The sequence below is a fragment of the Arachis ipaensis genome, chromosome B5, assembly GCF_059453495.1.
Source record: "Arachis ipaensis isolate K30076 ecotype BB chromosome B5, ASM5945349v1, whole genome shotgun sequence".
Classification (NCBI taxonomy): domain Eukaryota; kingdom Viridiplantae; phylum Streptophyta; class Magnoliopsida; order Fabales; family Fabaceae; genus Arachis; species Arachis ipaensis.
In genome coordinates, this window is record NC_142440.1 from 85,982,715 (window position 1) to 86,003,899 (window position 21,185).

Genomic DNA, 21,185 nt, shown 5'->3' on the forward strand with positions numbered 1-21,185 from the left:
CAACTGCATAAGCTCCATCTCCTTAGCATCACGTGCTGCTCTCGAAAAATACTTTTCATAAAATTCATCCCTAAAGGTATCCCAAGGAATGTCATTTTCATTCTGTTGTAGTAGTCGATGTATCCCCTGCCACCATTACTCAGCTTCTCCCTCGAGTATATAAGTAGAAAACTCCACATGATGTCCTTCCGGAACATGTTGCGCTCTCAGTGATCGTTCAATACCTCGAAACCAGTTATCAGCATCAGTAGCAACAAGTGTACCCTTGAACTTAGGCGGATTAACCTTCAAAAAAGTCGCGAGGTTCATGGGTCTTTCAGGATTCCCAATATTATTCTCATCATTCCCATTTTCTTCTCCGTGTTCATTCACATTCCCGTTTCTCACTCCAAGGCGTTCAACAGCCCTAGCCGCTGCTACTGCAGCCTCACGCACTGCTTCAGCCACAGTGTTCATGGTAGCCATAAATGTTTCCTGTTCCTTCTCGTGGTTAACATTAGGAATTCCTTCCCGTACGCCTCGTCTCCGTGAACCCATTTTAATCCTGTTCACACCAAACAATCATTGTTAAGGTGATCAGTCTTAACACTTCAAGTCAAGTGTGAACATTCCCAAAATGAAAACACAGAAACAATCATGCAACATATATCACTGGGATATCCTATACGCATGAGACACACAACAGAGTATGCAATGAATCATAGTCAGTCCACTCCCCAGGCTCTACTGGGAACGAACTACTCTGATACCAAATTGTAATGACCCAATTTTCAATATGACTAGATCATATCGAAAATTGAGTGATACCAATTTGTCTTCCTAATTATTATCTATTATTTATCATATGAGCCTGATTCGCTGTTAAAAACATAGTTAATTTGCGAGGTATTTTTTTCTTTGAAAATGTTTGGATTAATAGACGGAATCATTCACAATCATTCCACAACTGATAACAGATAAAACAGTTATAAACAACCACACATAAATACATCGCAAGCAGTTAATAACATTCAGTGATCCAGCCTTTATTTAGGTATAGACTTTTAGTTAGAACACCCCTAGATATAGCTAGATAATAACTATATACATATATATACATACAACATCCCAGGCCCTGACCTGTTCAAGAAGTCCCTAAGCTAGCGCCCAGGCTAGCCTAGACCCTATACTCACCTAGTCCCTCTAAGATACTAAAGCGAGGGAAAGTACGTTCTAAGTCTTCAAAACTCAAGTTAGGTGGAACGTCATCGAAAGGTAGAACATCATCTGTTACTCCTCTGCATGATCAGACATTGCCATATGACGTCTCCCTGGTACCTCATCAAGTAGGCACACAACAGGAGTCTCGTACACAAGATTTAGGTAAAAGTTCACATACAAACGGGGTGCAGACATTGGCTGGTCTTACTGTATATACATATAAACAGAGAACGGGATTCACCCTAGACTCAGAAAAGTATCTAGAGTGGAATCCTCCTCGCAGAGCCATCATCAATGAACTACGGTAAGGTACTCTTACTTCCATCTGAAGGGGGAAGGGAGAGAGAAAGGGTAAGAACTTAGGAGTTCTTAGTAGGGTCGGAATTATTATTTAAGTTCATTAATTCCGTGTTGTTTAGCAGACGAATAGCAAAATACCGAGAAGTAGTGAACAGAAAATACAGATAAATAGAGAAAATAGAGAAAACAGAAAGTAGAACACAAACAAAAGAATATAAGAAAATAAAATGCAAATACAAAGAATAGAATACAAACAAACAGAGCATACATTCATTCAATAATCATAATAGAGGAAATGCACAACCAAGTATGATGCATGTCTGTCCTATGCAGGCCATGAGCTCACGTGTCGGTTTACACCCTGCAGCCCGACATTACCTAGGAACAAGTCCCAGTTATGGTTTCCCTTTGTGTCCTTAGTGCATACGTGTCGGTGGTAAGAATACCACTCCTTCGTGACTACTGGCAGTCGGCGCAAAGCTTGACCCCATAACATACGCACAAGGGGAAATAGTGATCCTCAGTTCGTGGGCGTCCCCGAGATCAATTCACAAACAAAACAATGATCCTCAGTTCGTGGGTATCCCCGAGATCAACATACAACAACAAACATGATCCTCAATTTGTGGGCTATACCCGAGATCAATACTCAACAATATAGTAATCTACAGTTCGTGGGTTATACCCGAGATCAACATACAACAGTTCGTGGGTTATTCCCGTAATCAATGATTATCAGTTCGTGGGTTATTCCCGTAATCAATGATTATCAATTCGTGGGTTCTTCCTGCATATAAAATAGTTAACAGTTCGTACGTTTCCCCGAGATCAATGATCATTCAGTTCGTGGGTACTTCCCCTATTTAACCAATTATTCGTCCGTGGGTTTTACTACTCTTTTCTCTTTGTCTGTTTACTCTGCTCTGATTACTCTTTTCTCTGTATCTGTTTCCTTTGCTCTCATTACTCTTTTCTCTATATCCCTATTACTCTTTTTTTCTTTATCTCTTTACTTTATTCTGGTTGCTCTGGTCTCTGTGTTACTTTATTCTGCTCTGATTTCTCTGTTTAACGTTTATTTTTAAGGCTTATGTAAATTTCGGAATGAATAGTTAGCCTGTCCCAAGAATAGGTTCATTAAGTCTATACTGAAACAGTTTAACTTTTCATATAATACCTAACCCTAGTCGTAACTCAAGGACTAACTATATTGCCCTAGTTCGTTCACTAATCTCTGTCTGTTTTTCTGTTATTAAAACTTTACACACTTTTCTTTGGTTTTTATATTTTCTTTAACTTCTTATCTTTCCTTTATCTTTGCCTCACTAACATGTTATTACCACTCCCTAAGTGTTTTATGAAGGTAATTATGAGATTCTATGCTTAAAGTTGTCTTTCTAAAGCTTTTACAGAAAATTGCCTTTTCCGCATTATTTTATCATTTTTATTAAAATATTATTTTAATTAAATATTATTATTTAATATTTTATTATTATTTATTATTTTATCATTAAATTTTTCGAAAATTACCCTACTTTAACTTTTAACCATTAAAATTCTCTTTTTACCACCCGTAACTTTTAATATTTCTACTTTAACCACCCTAACTTCTGAAAATTACCAAATAACCCCTCAAACACCAAAATAATTACTTCCTTGCCCTTTTTAAGATCTAAAAGTTTTTCTTCATTGTTCTTCACCACACTCAAAGTGTTCTTCGTGTTCTTCATAAATTCTTCAGATTCTTTCTCTACTTTTACCCGTTTTTCAATCTTTTCAGCAACCAATTTTTACCATAATTCAAAATAAATTTCCAGCCAATAAAACCCCATCTTTTTCACATGATTTTAAAATAAATTGAATCCCAATTTAGGGCCTAGGGTTTCGTTTTCCAGCAGCCAGAAGAACACAAGTTCATAGCTTGAATTTTATCAAATTTCATCAAATTTTCACCAAAATTTCAACAAGAATTGCTCATATAAACAACCAATTTCAAGCACAGCCAAACCATATCATAATCACACAAATCAAACACAATCAATCAAGATTAAATTCATCAAACCCTACCTGGTTTTGCTGCTCCAAATTCGGTTATACTTTCAGGTGGTCCTTAAGCACTTTTTCCTCCTAAATTACATCAAGAACAACTTTAAATCCACAAACCCTCAACTGACCAAATCTCCCTCAGCATGTTAGGAAAGGATATCTCACCTTAGACTTGCTGGAAATTAATGTTTCTTGGCCCTCAAGTCAAGTTTAGCATGATTCCTAAGGAAGAACATCAAGAAAACACATGTTTAAGCATGTTTCCTTGAAAACTGAATTGAAGAGGGAGGGAGACAGCCATCTCACCTTATTTCTAGCCTTGATATGTTATACGGTTTTATAGAGGAAGAAGAGAGGATCATTTTGGTGAAATCGGAGTTTTGATTTGAGTTTTAGTTCAGAAGAAATCAAGCTTTGAAGATTAAGTGTTCATGAAAGTTTCTCTCTTTTCTCACTTGTTATTTTCGGCCAAAATGAGGAAATGAGACAGCCTTGGAGGTCTTGGGGGTTTAAGGTGAGTTGTGATTGGTTGGCTTGGAGGTGGGTTAAAATAATATTAAAATATCTCAGGTGTATAACTACTAAAACTAAGCGTATCGGAACACTTATAAAAACATCTCTAAAAATTATTTTTTGAGCTACTAGCATAAATGACACTAGTAACATATTTATTATGGGAATAAAACATGTATAATGAGGCCTTAGCATTGCTAAAGTCATCAGAGAGTGCTGGTGCTAAGCTGCACCAGTAAACTGTGAACCCAGTTAAACCGATTTTTGGTTTTAACTAAAACTGAATAGGTAACCTTATAATATCATTCAAGAAGCTTCTAATACTAATATTCTCTCATGAATCAAGTCCGGTTCATTAAACTGAGATTATTTACAAAAAATAGGATCAAAACTCCAAACCGATACAGTTAAAAAACTAGGTTCTTCGTGACTGCATTATCGAGCTTGCCTCAAAAAGTTCTAGCTTAAAGAAGACGTAACGACAATGAGGATCGAGATACTTGATGATATAGCAGTGGTTCTCCCCTTACTGATCTTCCGAAGAAATCAGTACTTTCAGAAAAGATCTCGCGTACTCGAAAAAACTAGGTTGTTACAAGCGGTAGTTTGCTTAACCGACGAAGTAACCGATGTCTTACTGACGAATGGATTTTTGCCAGTAAAGAATTTCACAAATGAAACCTCGTTGAAAGTATAGTTTCTAAACTAACAATAATCCTTTTGTACAAAAACTTGTTTGTCACTAAAGGAAACCCAATAAAAATAATAACCGAAGTATTTAAACATCGGGTCGTCTCTCAAAGAATTGCAGGGAGGTGTATTTATTATTGGTTATGGTAGATTATCTTTTTGGGGTTTTTAAATAAGGAACAAGAAAAGTAAATTGCAAGAAAGTAAATTAATAATTAAGAAAACTCTTGGCAAGGTATGAGAATTAGATATCCTATCCTAGTTATCCTTATCAATTGTGATGAGAATTGTTCACTGCTCCCACTTAGTTAACCCTTACAAAATAAAGGAAAGTCAAGTGGACTAATCAATTTGATTCCTCAAGTCCTAGTCAACTCCTAAAGAAAGACTATCTTTAGAGGGATCCAAATCAACCAGTAACTACGTGTTAGTCACGCGCACGCGTCGTCGTGCAAACTCCAATTCAGGCGTACGCATCAGGTACGCGCACGCGTCGATCCTCACTGGTTGTCTCCTTTATTACGCGTGAGTTGGCTTGCGTGAAAGGCACAATGTTCACGTAATGTAGGCACAACTCTCAGAAAAATGGCTTGGAGGTGAAATTTTTGCATCTACGCGTACGAGTGAAGCACGCGTGCGCGTGGATGGGCGAAAATTCTTAAGTCACGCGTACGCGTGGGTTGGTGCTCTGTTTTTCAAAATTTTTCATGTTTTTGCACCAAACCAAGCATTCCAAACCTCCCAACAGCTACCAAAACACCTCAACAAATCAATCATAACATGAAATCAAACCTATTTTACCAATATTTACAAAAGAGAAAAATGAAAAGAGTTTACCATGATGGGGTGTCTCCCACCTAGCACTTTTAATTATTGTCCTTAAGTTGGACTTATGAGGAGTTCCTCTCAAGGTGGCTTGTGCTTGGATTCATCTTTGAACTTCCACCAATGCTTGGACTTCCAATAAGCTCCATTCTTCAAAATTAATGATTCTAAGCTTGGATGGAGTTTCGCACAAGCTAAGGACTCCCAAGATTGATCCGCTTCTTGTAATCTTGGATCCCACACTTTATTTTCACACCTGTCTTAAAGTTGATCATTATTAGTCCATCCGGGTGGCAAGCAAGATGAATTCTCAATGAAGTGCCCAACAATCCTCCTAGACCCATCTAGTTTAGCACTATTCCAACCTTTATATTTCATTTTTGATGTATCAACCATAATGAGCCTTGATTTACAACGCCAACTATGAAACATCTTTCTCTTACGCTTCATCCCGCAAAGCATCCTAAGTTGACCATCTATTTCAAGCAAGCCATACTCAAGTGGGCCAATAAAGCTAATAGAGATGAATTTTACCCACTCAAGTGAAGGAGTAGCTGACAACCTAGGTAAAGAGGCTTCCAAGGATATTGACAAAGTGTATCCAACTCCCGTCCTCCTTCTTCTAAGGACTTCCACCTCTTCACAAGATTCCTCAAATGTAATCCTTTACTCAACAATTTTATCTAAGCCTTTTCCCTTACTCAAATCATAATTGGGAGGATGAGAGAGGTTTACCTCCACAACGCTTTCAAATCCACCGGGGGAAGGTTTTTCATGCTCAAAGGATTCTTCACCACTAAGACTTGATGCTTGATCTTCATCACCATGGGAACTTGATGACAAGTCATCTTAGCCTAGTTTCACTAGCCTTTTTCTTTTGTTTTCAATTGAATTATGCACTTTCTTGAGCCATAAGCAAGCCAATTGGGTAGATTTTCATGTTTCCTTTGATTTAATCAACCATGTATGAATTCATGCTATTTCATGAGGTTTTATGCTATAATTGTCACATATTATGAAAGAATGAATATCTCATGATTTTGAGCATAGCTTTGATGTGTTTGGTTGATTAATGATAGGTGAAGAAAGCTTGGAGAAAGGTTGATGCAAGAAGGAATGGCTAGGAGGAAGAGAGAACAAAAAGTTTGAGCAAAAGTTTGCCTCAAACTTTAGCTCAAACTTTTGGATTAATTGAAAATGAACCAGGAAGCAAAAGCTGGACCAAAAGTTAGCCCCTAACTTTTTGGCTAACTTTTGGGCAAAAGCTGGAGCAAAAGTTAGACCCCTAACTTTTTGGCTAACTTTTGCGCATGAAAAATACTCCCTGGACTAGCAAAAGTTTGCGCCAACGTTAGCCCCTAACTTTTTGGCTAACGTTGGCGCCATGAATAACCAAGGGGAGGCCAACGTTGGAGCAAAAGTTAGACCCCTAACTTTTGCCCCAACGTTGGTATCAGCAAAACAAGGGTGCTGATGTGAAAAGTTGGAGCAAAAGTTAGACCCCTAACTTTTACTCCAACTTTTACTCAAGCTTTCATGATTCCAACCCGGTTCAATTCGGTTCTTCTCCAAACTCCAAGAGCAATCAACCAAGGCCTCTCTCAACCCAATTCCATCAAGAGCAAAGGCCTAATTGAAGGCTTGAAGACCATTTGAAGAAAGTGTATAAATAGCATAGGATTTAAGTTTTTAGAGGAGCTTCCCTTTTAGTTTTTCAGAATAGCTTTCTTTTCGGTTTGGCTTAGAGCTCACTTTTATTTTTCTTAGCATTGTTGTTTAATTCAAGAGAATTTGGGAGGAGAATTGATCTCTCTTCTTCCTTGTTCTTGCCCAGCACTCTTTATTTTTCTTGTCTTGGATTTTGGGTGGAGAGTTGAAGAAATTCTGTTTCAATCTCACCTTGGGATCTTGTTTAATTTTCTGCTTAATTGAATTTCAGTTTCGGTTACTTGCTTCTTCATCTACTTTCTTTGCAATCTACATTTCCTTTGCAATTGTTCTTGTTGGATCTAGGAAGGCATTGAGATCTAGACTTGGTTTTCTAGTCTCTTGGGTCCTGAGATCCGGATTTCCCATTTCCCATTCCCTGTTTACTGTTTTCATGCTTATTTACATTTCTGTTTTAAGATCCGGTTTGATTCAAGACATCCTTTACTTCTCTGTTTGTTGCAATTTACTTTTCCTTGTTTAATTCCTGCAAATCCAACTCCCAATTCCCTTTACAATTCAAGCCACTTACATTTCTTGCACTTTAAGATTCTGCAATTTACATTTCTTGCGTTCTAAGTTTCTGCCATTTAATTTCTTGCTCTTTAAGATTCAGCACTTTAAATTCCAGTTCTCTTTAATTTCATGCAATTCATCAATTTCCTTTACTTTCTATGCAATTTAAATTCTGCAAATCACAAATCTCTCAACCAATTCTTGATTCGCTTGACTAAATCAACCACTAAACTAAAATTGCTCAATCCTTCAATCCCTGTGGGATCGACCTCACCCCCGTGAGTTATTATTACTTGATGCGACCCGGTGCACTTGCCGGTTAGATTTGGGTGTTTTGGAGAAATTCGTTTCTCTACGAAAATATCCCATCAAGTTTTTGGCGCCGTTGCTGGGGATTGATTAGATTGACAATGATTAAGTGAGGTGGTGGTCTAGATCAAGCATTTTCTTTATTTTTGTTCTCTGTTTTAGATTGAAACCATGGTGTTTGAGTTTATGCCTCACTAAGAAATTCTCATCTTTGATATGAGTAATTTCAATTTTCAATGGTGTCGTGCTTTCCAAAATTCAAATGGAGTTCAACTCATCTTATGATCAAACAAATTTTATGGGATATTACCCACTATCACCAATCTCTAATGGTGGATGGAAATATCACCAAGAAAATACGAATTCTAAGCACTCCAATCCATGGAGATTTGCTTCAGAGACACAAGATGAGCAGGAGAATCATATGGGATACCAACCACCACTACAAAATAATTCAAATTATTATCCTCATGGTAGATGGGAGTATCACCAAAGAATGAAAGAGCATCCACCCTCACGTCCCAGTTTCTTACTTTAAAGTTCTTCATCACTTGATTATGCCTCAACACAAAGTTTCCTCCAAAATCCATACCAGTCATCCCATCAATCACACAACTCATTCCACACCCCTCAACACAACTTCACCACAACACATTCACGTCACCAAAATTACTCTCAACCTTCATCTCTTGAATTAACAGATGAGGAATACCTTGAAGCCATTGAAATACAGAGAAAACTAGTGGAAAATTACACAAAATCCCCATCTTGGAAAGAAACCATCCTCAAGAAGATGAATGGGCCCTTAGAGCAAACAAAGAGGAACTTAGAACCATCAAACAGTAAGGATGAAGGCAAATCTGTGGGTGAGGAAGTGGAAAAGAAAGATGAGGAAGCCTCTGTGTCAAGAGAAATTTCAATGAAAAATGAGGTAGAGGAAACACTTGAACCTGACCTTGCATATTCACAGAAGCCACTTGAGATGACAAGGGAACATGAAAAACAAAATGGCTCAACAATTGGATCCATGATTGAAAGATATGAAGAAGAGATGAAGAAATGTTGGGAGGATCAACAAACCTCCTCCATGAAAGAGCTATTAAAACAAATGTTGAGTGTAAAAGAGGAAGTGGAAGAGCAAGAAAGTGAGAAAGACAACCAAAGAATTCCAAACTCAAGTGAAGCAGAGAAGTACACAGAGGAAGAGCTCACAGAACCACCATTGCAAGAGGCTCTTGATGAAAAGAATACTCTAACAATCACACAACCACCAAGACTTGGATTCAAGAAAGTGAAGGCAATTAACAAAAACACCGAGAAGAGGATTGTGACCAGGCTACAAAGGACAACATTCAAGAGAAGGTCAACTACAAACAATCCTTCCCCTGAACTAGCAAGTAAGCTCAATCAAGCTGTATACAGAAGGAGGCTTGCTGAGAAGAGACTAAGAAAGGGGACAACAGCTGAAACTTTCCTCCCCTTGAGGTCATTCCTCTTAACCAACTGGAAGAAGAGGAAGAAAGTGAAGAACAACATGTCAAGCTAGTGACAATAAAGAAGCGCTTGTTGGGAGGCAACCCAACCTGAGGTAATTTTCTCTTCATAGCTAATTTAATAAAAGAGTTGAGTAGATTTCTCTGTATTGCAAAGAGCTAAGTTTGGTGTTGCACACCAAAATAGTTAAGGGGTGAATGTTGGACGCTAAGTTTGGTGTTCCACCAAAAATTTCATTAAGAACACATTGCACCCTCAGCATGATCAGTATCGGCTCCAAACCATCAGAGAAACTGCTTAACAATTGTCATGTTTCTAGTTTTTGGTTGTTTTCTGGTTCATAGTTTGTTTCTTAGTTCATAGTTTATTTCCTTAATAAAAGTACTTGATGTTTCATGCATGTATTTATTTTGCTACATATAGAAGTAGGCAAGGAACTAAGTTTGGTGTTCCCACACCAACATAGGTTCACAGAATCACAAGCATACATGCATGCTAACTGCCTCTCAAGTGCTTGGGGAACAAGCAACTTTCAATATCTTTTGTAGGAAGTCATTCAATCTCTTGGAGGAAAAAGTACATCATCATGGACAGAGGAAGGATATAGAACCCAACAATGATAATGACACAGAGGAAACAAATAGACTCCAAGAGGTTGTATTGTTCTCTGACTGATTCTAGTTCAAGTATGTTAATTGAAAGTGCAAATGTCCCCTGTTGATTAGTGTCTTCTTAGATTCATTTACTGTCTGCGAGTTTGTTTGGTTTCATGCTATTATGGCTTACTAGTCTAAGTGCTTGATTCACTTTCATCTTACTTGAATTATATGCTTTGTTCCTCATGCTTGAATAAAAGAAAAATAACTGTGAAATAGAGAAAGAGTAAAAGTCTAGCATGATATGAGACAAAATGAGGTTATGTGGTGGTATGTGCTGGTTCATTGGTTGATTTATGAAATAAGGCTGAATGTTAGCATGACTTTGTGATATGAACTTGAGTTACATTTCATGAGACTTGACAAAAGAAAAAGGTCCAAAATAAAAGAAAGAAAATGCAAGAAAAAGAAGCAAAAAGAAATAAACAAGGCTGGGCATCAATAGCTTGAGATTTGGATATATGCCTGTGATGCTTTTTGTACAAAGATAAGCTTGGATAACTAGGTTCTAAGGGGTGCTTCATCACCCGGCAACTTGGGTTAACTAACCCGGGATTGCCAACCGAAAGTCCACCATCAAGAGCTACTTTGAGACAAAGCATTTAGTAACCCAAAGAGGTGCTGGGCATCAATTTCCAAAGAACTAACAGAGATGAACAAAACAAGCTAAATGCCTGTGATGTGTGTGTGCTAAGGAGAGGCTTGAGCAAGTAAGTCCATAGGGGTGTTTCAACACCTAGCATCTTGAACCAACTGGGGCGGGAATGCTGGCTGAAAGCTTACTCTAAAAAGTTGCCTTACCACATAGCATTAAGCCTCAGCCAAGAAAAGAACAAGAAAAGCTAAGGACCAAGCTAATAACAAGTCTCATTTTTTTTTTGTAATTCAAGTAAGGATCCAAAGGAATGTTGATGTCTCAGCCCCAGAATAAAAATCCCTAAGATACCATGCATAAAAACTCCATTTACCAGTATTCAATGTCTTCCAATAAAAGGCTTATACACTTCTCTGCTTCTAGTAATTTTTCTTATGTTTTACTGCTTGCTTGGGGACAAGCAAGATTTAAGTTTGGTGTTGTGATGACAAGTCATCTTAGCCTAGTTTCACTAGCCTTTTTCTTTTGTTTTCAATTGAATTATGCACTTTCTTGAGCCATAAGCAAGCCAATTGGGTAGATTTTCATGTTTCCTTTGATTTAATCAACCATGTATGAATTCATGCTATTTCATGAGGTTTTATGCTATAATTGTCACATATTATGAAAGAATGAATATCTCATGATTTTGAGCATAGCTTTGATGTGTTTGGTTGATTAATGATAGGTGAAGAAAGCTTGGAGAAAGGTTGATGCAAGAAGGAATGGCTAGGAGGAAGAGAGAACAAAAAGTTTGAGCAAAAGTTTGCCTCAAACTTTAGCTCAAACTTTTGGATTAATTGAAAATGAACCAGGAAGCAAAAGCTGGACCAAAAGTTAGCCCCTAACTTTTTGGCTAACTTTTGGGCAAAAGCTGGAGCAAAAGTTAGCCCCTAACTTTTTGGCTAACTTTTGGGCAAAAGCTGGAGCAAAAGTTAGACCCCTAACTTTTTGGCTAACTTTTGCGCATGAAAAATACTCCCTGGACTAGCAAAAGTTTGCGCCAACGTTAGCCCCTAACTTTTTGGCTAACGTTGGCGCCATGAATAACCAAGGGGAGGCCAACGTTGGAGCAAAAGTTAGACCCCTAACTTTTTCCCCAACGTTGGTATCAGCAAAACAAGGGTGCTGATGTGAAAAGTTGGAGCAAAAGTTAGACCCCTAACTTTTACTCCAACTTTTACTCAAGCTTTCATGATTCCAACCCAGTTCAATTCGGTTCTTCTCCAAACTCCAAGAGCAATCAACCAAGACCTCTCTCAACCCAATTCCATCAAGAGCAAAGGCCCAATTGAAGGCTTGAAGACCATTTAAGAAAGTGTATAAATAGCATAGGATTTAAGTTTTTAGAGGAGCTTCCCTTTTAGTTTTTCAGAATAGCTTTCTTTTCGGTTTGGCTTAGAGCTCACTTTTATTTTTCTTAGCATTGTTGTTTAATTCAAGAGAATTTGGGAGGAGAATTGATCTCTCTTCTTCCTTGTTCTTGCCCAGCACTCTTTATTTTCCTTGTCTTGGATTTTGGGTGGAGAGTTGAAGAAATTCTGTTTCAATCTCACCTTGGGATCTTGTTTAATTTTCTGCTTAATTGAATTTCAGTTTTGGTTACTTGCTTCTTCATCTACTTTCTTTGCAATCTACATTTCCTTTGCAATTGTTCTTGTTGGATCTAGGAAGGCATTGAGATCTAGACTTGGTTTTCTAGTCTCTTGGGTCCTGAGATCCGGATTTCCCATTTCCCATTCCCTGTTTACTGTTTTCATGCTTATTTACATTTCGGTTTTAAGATCCGGTTTGATTCAAGACATCCTTTACTTCTCTGTTTGTTGCAATTTACTTTTCCTTGTTTAATTCCTGCAAATCCAACTCCCAATTCCCTTTACAATTCAAGCCATTTACATTTCTTGCACTTTAAGATTCTGCAATTTACATTTCTTGCATTCTAAGTTTCTGCCATTTAATTTCTTGCTCTTTAAGATTCAGCACTTTAAATTCCAGTTCTCTTTAATTTCATGCAATTCATCAATTTCCTTTACTTTCTATGCAATTTAAATTCTGCAAATCACAAATCTCTCAACCAATTCTTGATTTGCTTGACTAAATCAACCACTAAACTAAAATTTCTCAATCCTTCAATCCCTGTGGGATCGACCTCACCCCCGTGAGTTATTATTACTTGATGCGACCCGGTGCACTTGCCGGTTAGATTTGGGTGTTTTGGAGAAATTCGTTTCTCTACGAAAATATCCCATCAGAACTCAATTCTTGCTCTATCCCGTCCAATTCTTCATATGGAATATCCTTTGGAGGTTGTGCACATTCCTCCTTAGCATCAAATTCAATCTTCTTGGAGGGGTTTTCTTCAACTCTATGTTCCCATGGAGGTTCCGCATCTCCTAAGTCTTCAACAATCCTAGCTCCCTCCAATTGTTCCAACACAAAACAACTTCCTTCATTTCCCACCGGAGTTTCCAATCTCTCCTTCATGCTATGCTCTTCCTTGGATTCTTCACATGTAGCCAAGGGAGGACTTTGGTTTCCCAAGCATTGGGATGCTAACCGGTTTACCACCTTGGAGCACAAAAATCGTGATTCATACTTTTCACATCTCCGCACAACTAACCAGCAAGTACACTGGGTCGTCCAAGTAATAAACCTTACGTGAGTAAGGGTCGATCCCATGGAGATTGTCGGCTTGAAGCAAGCTATGGTCATCTTGTAAATCTCAGTCAGGTAGATTTAAATGGTTATGGGGTTTTGATAATTAAAATATAAATAAAACATAAAATAAGATAGAGTTACTTATGTAATTCATTGGTGGAAATTTCAGATAAGCGTCTGGAGATGCTTTGTTGCTTCTAAACCTCTGCTTTCCTATTGCCTTCTTCTAACCATGCGTTACTTCCTTCCATGGCAAGCTGTAGGATCCTCTCAGTGAAAATGGTCCTCTACGATTTCTGCACGGCTAATCAACTGTCAGATTTCTCGTCTCGGATGAAAAATACCAGGTACAGCTACCACATGGCTAATCATCTGTCAGTTCCTACTAGCGTCAGAATAGAATCCATTGATCCTTTTACACACTGTCACTGCGCCCAACATTCGCAGGTTTGAAGCTCGTCATTGTCATCCCTTCCCAAATCTTACTCGGAATACCATAGACAAGGTTTAGACTTTCCGGATCCCAGGAATGCTGCCAATAATTCTAGCCTATATGATGAGATATTCTGGTGAGAAACGAATCTCTTCCAAAACACCCAAAACTAACCGGCAAGTGCACCGGGTCGTATCAAGTAATAAAAACTCACGGGAGTGAGGTCGATCCCACAGGGATTGAAGGATTGAGCAATTTTAGTTTAGTGGTTGATTTAGTCAAGCGAATCAAGATTTGGTTGGGTGATTTGTGAATTGCAGAATGTAAATTGCATGAAATTAAAGAGAGCGGGAAAGTAAATTGCTGAAACTTAAAGAACAAGAAATTAAATGGCAGAAACTTAAAGTGCAAGAAATGTAAATTGCGGAATCTTAAAGTGCAAGGAATATAAATTGCTTGAAATGGAAAGGGAATTGGGATGTGGATTTGCAGAATTTAAACAAAGAAAAACTAAATTGCATCAAACAGAAGAGGGAAAGGGAATTGGGATTAAACCGGATCTTGAAGCAGTAAAGTAAATGAACAGAAAAAGCAATAAGCAGGGAATTGAAATGAGAAATTCAGATCTCAGGACCCAGAGACTAGAAAACCAAGTCTAGATCTCAATGCCTTCCTAGATCCAACAAGAACAATAGCAAGGAAATTGTAAATTGCAAAGAGAATAGATGAAGAAGTAAGTAACAGAAACGGAAATTCAATTAAGCAGTAAATAAACAGAGAGATCCAAGATTGAGATTGAAACAGAATTTCTTCAATTCTCCAATCCAAGATCCAAGACAAAAGTAAAATGCAATTGAAAGCAAATGAAAACAAGAAATTAAAGTTCACTCAGAAAGCTTCCCAAAAACTCTTATGAAAATTCTAAAAGGAAAGCTCTCCCAATAACTTGAATTCTATCCTATTTATACACTTTCCAAAATGATCTTCAAGCCTTGAGTTGGGCCTTTGTTCTTGGTGGAATTGGGTTGAAAGAGGCCTTGGTTGATTGCTCTTGAAGATTGAAGAAGAACCGAAGTGAACCAATTGAACCGGTTTTTGAAGTTAGCCAAAGTTAGTCTCAACGTTAGGGTCAAAGTTAGGGGTCTAACTTTGACCCTAACTTTTCATATCAGCAAGCTAAATTCCCTGGTTTGGACGTTGGTGCCAACGTTAGGGGTCTAACTTTGACCCTAACGTTGGCAATGCTTGGTGCTAGTGGTGCCAACGTTAGCCTCCAAGTTAGGGGGCTAACGTTGGCGCAAACGTTGGCCTTCCCTCTTTGTATTTTAAGTGCCAACGTTAGCCTCCAAGTTAGGGGGCTAACATTGGCGCAAACGTTGGTGCCCAGGGGAGAAACTCTCAAGTTCCAACGTTAGCCTCCAAGTTAGGGGGCTAACGTTGGAGCTAACGTTGGCCACTTCCAGGGAGTGATTTACATGCCCAACGTTAGCCTCCAAGTTAGGGGGCTAACGTTGGGGCTAACTTCATGCAACCCGGTTCAATTTTCACTTATTCCATTGTCCTTTCTTCACTCCTAGCCATTCCTCTTTGCTTCAACCTTTCTCCAAGCCTTCTTCACCTATCATTGATCAACCAAACTAATCAAAGCTTTGCTCAAAATCATGAGGTATTCAATCTTCCACAATATGCAACAAATATAGCTCAAAACCTCATGAAATGGCATGAATTCACATATGGTTGGTTCAATCAAGGGAAACATGAAAATCTACTCAATTAGCTTGCTTGTAGCTCAAGAAAGTGCATAATTCTAATGAAAACTAAAGAAAAAGATTAGCTAAAATGGGCTAGGATGACTTGTCATCACAACACCAAACTTAAAGCTTGCTTGTCCCCAAGCAAGAAATAGATTTATGCTCCAAGGTTCTTTAAATTAAGATGGATTGAGGAACACTTGTAAAGTGCAGTGAGTGAAGTGATCAAGTATCAGTGGGGTGAACTCTAAATCATATGCTCATGCAAGGGCTTCAGTGCTCACTAGTCCTTACATATTGGGAGTCGTAGGTCTTAGGATTTTCATCCAAATGGTACCATGGAGATCTCTTTATGTGTAATCACCTTGAAGCAGCTTATAGTTTCTGTGCCTTGGTCTCGACTCTAAGTATCATGTCTCAAAGCGGCTCTTTAGATAAGCTTTCAATCAATACTCCTAAACCAGTTGGTTTTAAGGTATTAGGTGTTAAAGCACCCCTAAGGATTTACTTGCTCAAGCCTCTTTCCTTGACACACTTCAACCACAAGCATTTTACTAGGCTAACAACTCTTTGAGTCATTGTTTCTTCTTTCTTTTCTGCCTAGTAATTGATGCTTAGAGCCTTGGACCATGTTCTTTTTGTTTTTGTATTTTCTTTTCTTTCTTTTGTTTTGTTTGCTGCTTCTTGGATCAATAGATTTTTGAGAATCTCCACAATACTTCTTTGAACTTCATGTCCCGCCTATGAGCTCCCATGCAAGTTTTCACAAGCATGCAACCTCAGTACAAAATCATATAACCAGAACCACCACTTCTCCTAATCTTTTGCTTGCCTCAAAATTGTTTAATTCCTTAATCCTTCTTTTCAAAGAACTTTCATGTGATGCATTTCTTGGAAATTGAGTGCAAACAAGTTTTGAAGATAAGAATGTTGTGAATGATCAAACATCTTGCTTATTGAATTATAAAGAAAGAAATTATACTATGTATGCAGGCAGGGGTAAATAGAAAAGAAACTATACTATGCAGACCGGCAGGGTAGATCAGGATACAATCCAACTTTCAATCACAGCAATATTTGATGCAAAACAATGACTTAACAATACAACATTTTGAAGTTTGCTTGATTTCCTTCTTCTCATCATCATCATTGCTGGCCTTTAAGTTCATCTTTTGTCTCTTTGGTTGATGATGCTTAATCCTTCTAACAGCTTGTATGGGCCTCTGCAATGATATTGAAAGTTGCTTGTTCCCCAAGCACTTGGAAACAATGGTTAATTTTCATGATTTATTTGCGGGCTTTTTGAACTTACTTTGGTGTGGGAACACCAAACTTAGTACCTTGCCCATGGTTAACCATGTGTGATAATTTCTTTTTCTCTTTCACAAGTGATAGAACTGGAAACTAAGAAATGCAGTAAAATGGCTAACTAGTTCATCTAGTATGCTTGAAGCCTATATTATGCAGAAAGTGAGAATGTGCTTTTAAGTAAGACTTTGGTGGAACACCAAACTTAGAATCCTTCATTCTCCCTTAGATTGTGTTGGTGTGCAACACCAAACTTAGCTTCTTGCATTATAGATGAAGTTAATTAACCTTTTTATTAAAATAACTATGGAAAGAAAACTACCTCAGGTTGGGTTGCCTCCCAACAAGCGCTCTTTTATTGTCACTAGCTTGACATTCTTCATCCTCTGATCATGGAAGTTGAAGTCTCAGTTGCCTTTGGTTTCCTCCTCTTACCGTAGGCTTCTCCTTGTTTTCCATAACTGTCTTCCCTTTCAACTCAGCAGCTTTTTCATTGTTCTTCGAGTCATCTTCAGTGGCTCTTAGGGATATATTTCCCTCTCTCTCACCCAATTTAGCAGGGTTTTGAACCATTTGTTCCATGTACCTTTCAATTCTCTTGAGATATGCCTCTTGGTTTTTCCTTATGTCCTCCTGCTCTATTAATGTCATTTCTTGGATTTTCATAAACTTTTCCATCATCATTTCTAGAACATAGAGTTTTTGAAAGTTTAGGATTGGTTGTGACTGTGTAAATTGTGGTGATTGATGGAAGTCATTTTGGGCAGGTGGTGGGGTAGGATAAGGTTGGAGGTGTGTATATTGGGGTGGTGTGTAGTGATTTTTGTTGGTATGGTGATGTTTTTGCAGGTTTGGGAAGTTGGGGTTATTATAGTTGAAGTCCCTTTGTTCCTGATACTGAGATTCCTTCATTCTTAAATAAGAATGTGGTTTCCATGGTGGAAATTGTGTATTCACTGTGGCTGAATGTAGAGAATCAATTTGTCTGGCTATTGATTCCAATTGCTGCTGTGTTTGCTGGTGTAGCTGCTTGTTTTGATTCATGATTGCTCTCACTCCTTCAAGATTCATTACTCCCTTTTCTGAAATTGCATTCCGTGGCGTCTCAAATGAGTGTTGGTTATTGGCTCTTTCGTCACTGAACTCTGCAGTTCCTTGGATGGTTGCTGTTGCCTTGAGTAGGCCATCTGAGAAGTAATCTACTGCTTTTCTTGTTTCGGAGGTTAATCCTTCATAGAATGCTCGAAAATCCACCTTGTCATTTGATTTCTTGTATCTCTCCCATGCTTTGAACAGTGGTTCTTCCTCTCTTTGTATGAATGGATGTACTCCTTCTTTCATCTTGATGTGTTGTTGGGGTGAGGAAAATTTGGCTAGAAACTTGGCAACCAATTCATCCCAACTAGTTATACTTCCTTGAGGAAAGGTTTCAAGTCATTGTGCCGCTTCATCCTTCAGTGAGAAGGGAAATAACATGAGCTTAATGGTATCATGGTCTACACCATTGAGATTGACAGCCCCACATGTTTTCAGAAAAATGGATAGGTGCTGTTTAGAGTCCTCCAAGGGATTTTCACCATAGGAACAATTGTTCTCTATTAGTGTAATGAGTTGTGGCTTCATGTTGTGATGTTCTTCTTTCTCAGAGACTCCTCCTTCCTTGTGACATATAAATCAATCAATAGAAAACACAGTGATTCTCTTGAAAATTGGATGTAGCCGGTTGGGACAAAACTTCAAACAGTTAGTGGGTTAGTTGAACTTAAAGAAAAAATGCTTGATCTAGATTACCACCTTGCTTAATCATTGTCAATCTAATCAATCCCCGGCAACGGCGCCAAAAACTTGATGAGATATTTTGGTGAGAAACGAATCTCTTCCAAAACACCCAAAACTAACCGGCAAGTGCACCGGGTCGTATCAAGTAATAAAAACTCACGGGAGTGAGGTCGATCCCACAGGGATTGAAGGGTTGAGCAATTTTAGTTTAGTGGTTGATTTAGTCAAGCGAATCAAGATTTGGTTGGGTGATTTGTGAATTGCAGAATGTAAATTGCATGAAATTAAAGAGAGCGGGAAAGTAAATTGCTGAAACTTAAAAAACAAGAAATTAAATGGCAGAAACTTAAAGTGCAAGAAATGTAAATTGCGGAATCTTAAAGTGCAAGGAATATAAATTGCTTGAAATGGAAAGGGAATTGGGATGTGGATTTGCAGAATTTAAACAAAGAAAAACTAAATTGCATCAAACAGAAGAGGGAAAGGGAATTGGGATTAAACCGGATCTTGAAGCAGTAAAGTAAATGAACAGAAAAAGCAATAAGCAGGGAATTGAAATGAGAAATTCAGATCTCAGGACCCAGAGACTAGAAAACCAAGTCTAGATCTCAATGCCTTCCTAGATCCAACAAGAACAATAGCAAGGAAATTGTAAATTGCAAAGAGAATAGATGAAGAAGTAAGTAACAGAAACGGAAATTCAATTAAGCAGTAAATAAACAGAGAGATCCAAGATTGAGATTGAAACAGAATTTCTTCAATTCTCCAATCCAAGATCCAAGACAAAAGTAAAATGCAATTGAAAGCAAATGAAAACAAGAAATTAAAGTTCACTCAGAAAGCTTCCCAAAAACTCTTATGAAAATTCTAAAAGGAAAGCTCTCCCAATAACTTGAATTCTATCCTATTTATACACTTTCCAAAATGATCTTCAAGCCTTGAGTTGGGCCTTTGTTCTTGGTGGAATTGGGTTGAAAGAGGCCTTGGTTGATTGCTCTTGAAGATTGAAGAAGAACCGAAGTGAACCAATTGAACCGGTTTTTGAAGTTAGCCAAAGTTAGTCTCAATGTTAGGGTCAAAGTTAGGGGTCTAACTTTGACCCTAACTTTTCATATCAGCAAGCTAAATTCCCTGGTTTGGACGTTGGTGCCAACGTTAGGGGTCTAACTTTGACCCTAACGTTGGCAATGCTTGGTGCTAGTGGTGCCAACGTTAGCCTCCAAGTTAGGGGGCTAACGTTGGCGCAAACGTTGGCCTTCCCTCTTTGTATTTTAAGTGCCAACGTTAGCCTCCAAGTTAGGGGGCTAACATTGGCGCAAACGTTGGTGCCCAGGGGAGAAACTCTCAAGTTCCAACGTTAGCCTCCAAGTTAGGGGGCTAACGTTGGAGCTAACGTTGGCCACTTCCAGGGAGTGATTTACATGCCCAACGTTAGCCTCCAAGTTAGGGGGCTAATGTTGGGGCTAACTTCATGCAACCCGGTTCAATTTTCACTTATTCCATTGTCCTTTCTTCACTCCTAGCCATTCCTCTTTGCTTCAACCTTTCTCCAAGCCTTCTTCACCTATCATTGATCAACCAAACTAATCAAAGCTTTGCTCAAAATCATGAGGTATTCAATCTTCCACAATATGCAACAAATATAGCTCAAAACCTCATGAAATGGCATGAATTCACATATGGTTGGTTCAATCAAGGGAAACATGAAAATCTACTCAATTAGCTTGCTTGTAGCTCAAGAAAGTGCATAATTCTAATGAAAACTAAAGAAAAAGATTAGCTAAAATGGGCTAGGATGACTTGTCATCACTATACCACGAAGATACTAATCTCACAGACTCGGTCCGTGTATTAGATACCCAAGAGAATATACTCTGACTGTCGTCCAATGACTACGTTGAACATCATGTAGACCGCTTTGTAGTTGTCAGGCACGCGGATCTTGGCTAAGCGAGTAACAAAGATTGGGTGATTGTCACGGGTCACCCCTTCATTCTGACTTAACTTAATTAGGTACGAGAGTATATCTTGGACAAGAAGTAGGCGTGAATTGAATAGAAAATAGTAGTAATTGTATTAATTCATGAAGAATAGCAGAGCTCCACACCTTAATCTATGGGGTGTAGAAACTCCACCGTAGAAAATACATAAGTGAAAAAAAGTCTAGGCATGGCCGTGAGGCCAGCCTCCAAACGTGGATAATGGTCTAAGGACTAAACGTCCAGAGATATGAATACAATGGTAAAAAGTGCTATTTATACTAAACTAGTAACTTAGGTTTACAGAAAATGAGTAACTAAGTGCAGATAGTGTAGAAATCCACTTCCGTTGCCTACTTGGTGTGTGCTTGGGCTGAGCATTGAAGC